This window comes from Petaurus breviceps, unplaced genomic scaffold, assembly GCF_028583685.1.
Source record: "Petaurus breviceps papuanus isolate PSGF00001 unplaced genomic scaffold, PetGlider_PUasm1.0 207, whole genome shotgun sequence".
Classification (NCBI taxonomy): Eukaryota; Metazoa; Chordata; class Mammalia; order Diprotodontia; family Petauridae; genus Petaurus; species Petaurus breviceps.
The window spans coordinates 31,335,969-31,341,963 of NW_027185850.1; positions in this window are offsets into that span (position 1 = coordinate 31,335,969).

Genomic DNA, 5,995 nt, shown 5'->3' on the forward strand with positions numbered 1-5,995 from the left:
AACAGCCCACCCTGATGGGCTTTGGGGGTGGGCTGGGCTGCGGGAGCAGGGGCAACAGGCAGGACCCCCCAGTATGTCTTACCTCTCCCTCGCCAGTCCTGGCTCAGCAAGGATCCTCCCCCTTTCTGCTCTGTGAGCCTTGATCGGCAGACTGGCAAGGGGAGGGGATAGGCCCCAAGTGGTCTGGGCAGCCCCTCCTCTCTTTTCGGGGGAGGTGGGCACTGAAAGGTTGCATTGAGGCCCAGCCCTGGGCTGGGCGGGTCAGGTAACCGCAGCCCCTCCCAGCCCCCACACAAAGGGGGGCATTGAGGCAGAGTCCCTAGCAGTGCCCTGCTCCCCTCCCCCTACCTCACTGTACAGTTTCCTGTCTTCCCAGGGGTCTAGGACCAGGCTTCAAGCCCCAACATTGCCAGTGCTTCCCAAAGGCGCTTAGAAAACTGAGACCCCAGCCAGGGAAGGCCATTCCCCCTCCCTCTACAAAATAAAGAGTTGGACCAGATGGTCTATAAGTGGCCACCAAATCCACACTTCTGTGACCTGTGACCCAGGCATAGGACCAGATTACCTTTCTCAGGGAAGTGAGCTTCCATAAGCAGGGAGGGATCTCAGAGGCTAGTGGTCCAATGCCCTCATTTTAAAGAGGAAACTCAGACCCAGAGGAAAGAAAGGTCTGTCCCAGGGTCCAACAGATGGTAAGGAGTGCCCGAAGTCCAGGCAAGGCAGCCCACCTCCCTGGGATCTACTTAGATCAGCTCCAGGAATAGCTCCACTCACCTCCCCTCTCTCTCTGCCTGTGCCCTTCCCCCACTTCCTAAACCTGACCTCAGCCAGCTGCCCCCAGGTGTGGACGAGTTTATTTGCACTTTCTTAGAAACACTCCTCCAAAGGGTTCTGGGAACCTGCCCAAATAGACTCTGGCCTCCTTGGAGGGACAGAGGGAGCTCACTATCCAGTGCTATTCCCTGTCAGTCTCTCCTCCTCCTCTGTACCTTTCCTACCCCCTGGTTTCTGCCAACTGGAAGGGACAAGGGGGGAAGTTGAGACCCAGGAAAGAGTAAAACCAAGCTAATGCCCTAGTATGGGAAGCCACAGGGCCAGAACTGGAACCCTAGTGCTCTCCAAATGGAGAAGTATGCTGGCCCCTCAGAGTCCTGACTGGGCCATAATCAGTGAGACTTCAGCTTCAATGAACCCCAAAGGCCATGCTTCATGCCCACTAAAGCCCCTTCCATTAAGTTCAATCACTAGTATCAACTCTTTCCAAAATGCCTCTGGAAACACTTCCTTTTCTTCACAGACCAGGTTCTGGGCCTCCCTCAGACCCCCATTCACCACTTGCCTGGTATCTAAACTAACACAACTGAATAAACATTTATTAAGCATTACTATGTGTGTAGGGAATGCAGAAACAAAATGAATGGCAAATGCCTTCAAGAAACCAACATTCTCTTGGGAATTCCTGAATCTCTAAGCTGGAAGGGGAAGAGGAAGAGAAGAAGCATTTATCATGTGCCAGGCACTGTGGAGATATCTCACTTAGTCCTCATAACCCTGTGAGGCAGGCCCTATTATTACCCCCACTTTACAGGTGAGGAAACTGAGGTAGATAGGGGTGATCTGTCCAGGGTCACAGAGGGAGCGTCCAAGGTCAGGATTTGAGCTCGGGTCTTGCTGACCCCAGGGGACAGATAGGTGACACAGTGAAGAGTGCCGGGTCTGGCCTTAGACACTTACTAGTTGTGTGACCCTGGGCAAGTCACTTCACCAATTGCCTCAGTTTCTCCATCTGTAAAAAGAGTTGGAAAAGGAAATGGCAAACCACTCTGCCAAGAAAACCCCAAACGGTGTCACAAAGAGAGTTGGACACAACTGAAACTGAACAAAAACCAAGTACTTGCTGATCTCACCCAATGCTCTTTCTGTACACTCTGCCAGCTAAGACTGCTAAGAGCACCAGGGCCGTCAAAACCAATCTGAGCCAGACCCAGAATCCTCGGCCAACATCGGCAGAGGAGGCATTCTTCCCAAGGCCACTGCTGCCACTGGGGAGCTGCTCCTCAGTGCATCTCACCCACTATAGCTCCCAGCTCTGGCCTCTCTGCTTCAGGACCGTCCTGAACCTTTTTTCTCCAGACTGACCATGCCCACTTCAGTTAATCAGGTCTTTTACAACAGACTCAAGGCCCTGGCTTCACCTTCTGTGGACCTCCAATTCCTAACCCTAAATGCCCATGAAGACCTGAACCCAGTTCTTCAGATGTGATGGGTTGACAGGGGCTGTGTTGTGGGATCATCCCCTCCCTAACGCCAAGGCACTGCTTTTCTTTAAACTTAGTGTTCTTACTTTCCTCTTATATAGCTCTTCTCAGCAATGCAAGGATGCAAGATAACTCCAAAAACATGCTGTCCACATCCAGAGAAAGAACTATGAAGTCTGAATGCAGATGGAAACAAAACTATTTTTTTGTTTGTTTTGTTTCTTCTTTCTCCTGGTTCCTCCCATCAGTTCTAAATCTTTACTTGACTAATGTGAAAATGTTTAATATGAATGTATATGCAGAGCCTATCAGATTGCACAGTCTCAGGGAGCGGGGAGAAAATGTAAAACTCGAAATCTTGGGGTGGCTAGGTGGCATAGTGAATAGAGCACCAGGCCTGGAGTCAGGAGGACCTGAGTTCAAATCCAGACTCAGTCCCTTGAAACACTTACTAGCTGTGTGACTTTGGGCAAGTCACCCCCAACTGCCCTCCAAAAAAAGCAATTCTTACGTAAGTGAATGCTGAAAACTGAAAATATTTTTAAAACTGAGCGTTCTTAGCTACACTACCACACCAAAGCCTGGTGTATGGATAGCCTTGGGCTGTGAGTTAGGAAAATGTGACAGGTTCCTGACCCTTCCTAGCAGAGTCTCCCTGACCAAGTCACTTCATCCTAGGATCCCTCTTCAATTTTCCAGAATACTTTGTGGGCAATGAATGGCTCATTAATTACATCCGTGGGAATCTTCCCATCTCCCAGGATTGTTAGCCTTCCTGCTCCCTCCTGTTTACACTGGGCCTCAACTTCCTATCATCCATTTTTGGTTCTGTCCTTTACCCATCCAAAGACGTCCTCCTTGGCAGAAAAACAGACTCCAAGTAGGAGTTTGCCTTCTACAAACCTTCGAGGTCTATCTGCAGTCCCTTGACCCCAGACAAGGGCCAAGGAAAGCCTTGTTTTCTGAGTCTTTTCTTTATTCCATGATGGTCTCTGAAAAAACAAAATCCTTTCCTGATCCTTCCTTTTCTTTGCAGCTTTCCACTTGATTCGTGTCTGCTGAGGACTTGTGAAGCACCAGGTATTCTGGACACTCTTGGCACTGTTCTTGGGCTTAGCCTGTTACCTGACCTAGTCTCCCTCCATCCTCTGCGTGTCTTGTTAACAAAGTCCAGAGTGCATCGTCTGGCTTTCTTTACCCCAGAACCTGAGACAGATGTCACTTCCTTGCAGAGTTCCCATCATTTCTACCTCGAACTCAGTTCCTCCCATCGATTTCTTTCCTTTTTCATGAATAAAACCCTCATGAGCCAAGTCAAGAGGTTATTGGTTGCTGAAGGGGGAAGGAGAACAGATGTCCAGTTGACTAAAGAGAAGACTGGGGAGGGTGTCTCCAAGCCTATGCAGCCATGAGGGCAGTCTTGGGGAGACATGGAGGCTAGGGCTGTGTCTGGGTGGAATGGGCTGCCTCCCTATAATAGAAGCTCTCTGACTCCATGCCACATCCCCTGTTCCTGCCAAACTGGGCCACCAGCTGGTCCCCAAGGGGAACATTCTCCTGCACTCTGCACCCCATACTTGTGTCGATGCTCCACACCCCCACTCCCATCTCGTACAATCTCATACTTTTCTTCCAAGGCTTCACTCGCTTTTTCCCTCCCTGAGTATAGAGCTTTTACTTGTGACTAGTTACAGTCCACGGAAGGTCCCTGAGGGCTGTTAAATTCAGCAAGCATTTATTAAAGGGTCTATTATACACTGAAGTCACTCTGCTAAGCTCTAGGGGACACAATGTCAAAAGAAAAATAGAAAAAAAATAGGACATTGGGGAGGTTACATTCTCCTTGGAAGATGTGTACTGGATACATCCAGGGAAATGCCAAGTCCTATTAGGAGAGTGACCATGGATAACAGGGTGGGGGGCTTCACGGGAGGGGAGGGATCAGGAAAGGTCTTTTCTAGGGGGTAGAGCCCAGGCTAACCCTTGAAAGTTGGGGGTTTTGTGTGGTAGAGATGAGAATGGGGGATGGCTAGGCGCAGTGAATAGAACACAGGCTCTGGAGTCAGGACCAGAATTCAAATCTGGCCTCAGACACAACACAAAAACTAGCCGCATGACATTGGGCAAGTCACTTCACCCCAGTTGCCCTCCAAAAAAAGCAAAAACAAAACAAAACAAACCACAATAGAGATGAGAAGGGAGGCCCTCACAGGTAGAGGGTACAACCAGCCTGGGTCAAAACCTGGAGGTAGAAGATGAAGACGACGGCTACTACTATTAATGGCTGGGATGTGGGTGTGTGGAGAGGGAACAGCTAAGGAAGCATCCTTGCAAGGTCTGAGGGGTCCTGGGACAAGCATGAACATCTGGAGAACCTACGGGTTGCTTTGAAGCTGGTCTAGGTCGGCGATGGAGGCAGAGGCTTAGGCACTGAGCAGGTTTGGTGCTGGGGGCTCCTTTTCCTGACCCTATCCTGGCAGCCCAGCCTCCTCTTCTGCAAAGGAGCCTCATTCATCATCCACTTGGCATACCACGGGTCCTTCTCCCTCTTGTGTGACCTTCCACCCTCTAAGGTCACAGCCCAGTCAAAATTTTTGTCATCACTCTTCTGTTTTTACCCACAAACCCTAGTTTGTTTTCTGGAAGTGGCAGGGCCCTGCACACTTTGGGCACCCCACGCCATCCCCGGCTGAGCACAGGCCCTCCTCCCTCAACTCTAACCTCATGGTAGTGGCATTCTAGACCTGTCTTTCTTGCTGTTAACTCCAGGTCGGATCATTAGGGGCACCTAATGAGGTCTGAGTTCAGTCTCTTTTCTCTGACTGGCTCGAATCTTGTGCTTTTGATCTGTGCCCCAACGCTCCCACTACATCCATGTCCTGAGACCAGGGTGTATCACTATCATCACCCAGGGCCAGCACAGTAACCAGTCTTAGGCCAGGAGCCCGCTCACTTAGCTTATTGAATTCAGCTGAACTGCCGCTCCAGTGCCCACAGGCTACCCCCATGGCAGAAAAGGATGGCTTGCACCCTGAAGAGTCAGTTCAGCCCCCCCCCCCCCCCCCCGTTGCTTTCCCTATTCCCTCCACCTGACAAGGGTGGGTGTCCATCCTCTTCCCCAGGTACACCCTACCTGGCATTGAACTTATCTGTAGCCAGAGTAGCTGATGCCCCTGCCAGTATTGCCATGTGCTCAGGAACTAGCATCATGTAAGCGTTCCATCTGGCCTCCATGCCTATCTCTGAAAGAAAAGGCTGAACCAGAGGATCTTGAGGAGGATGAATTCAGATGGAAAGGAATTCAGATGGAAAGATCAGGCGAGTGAGAAGACAGCCAAGACATGTCCTCCTTCCAACAGAGGGGAGGGAAGTTTTACCTTTGCCCCCAGTCCCCTTTTCAACCTTAGGAAAAGCTCCTCAGGAGACTGAAGAGACTCAGGTTCTCCCATGAGGCCATGGGGGGTGGGGAATGCCAAGGCTGGCTCTGCTCCTTGCAGGCCCCAGCTCAAGGTGGAGCTCTCCTCCAATCTTTCTCCACTCTCCCCCTTCCTGACCCAGACTGCATCCTCTGAGGGACTCAGTACCTACTGACCACATGGTTAGGGGGGCAAGGGTGTCTAGAAGCATGGTCTGGAAAGACTAGGTTTCCAGAGAGCCTGGCCCTGTCCTGCCCCTGCCCCCAGGGATCAAGAGAACATCCCACCTGCACAGCTGCTAATCACCACACCATACGCCAG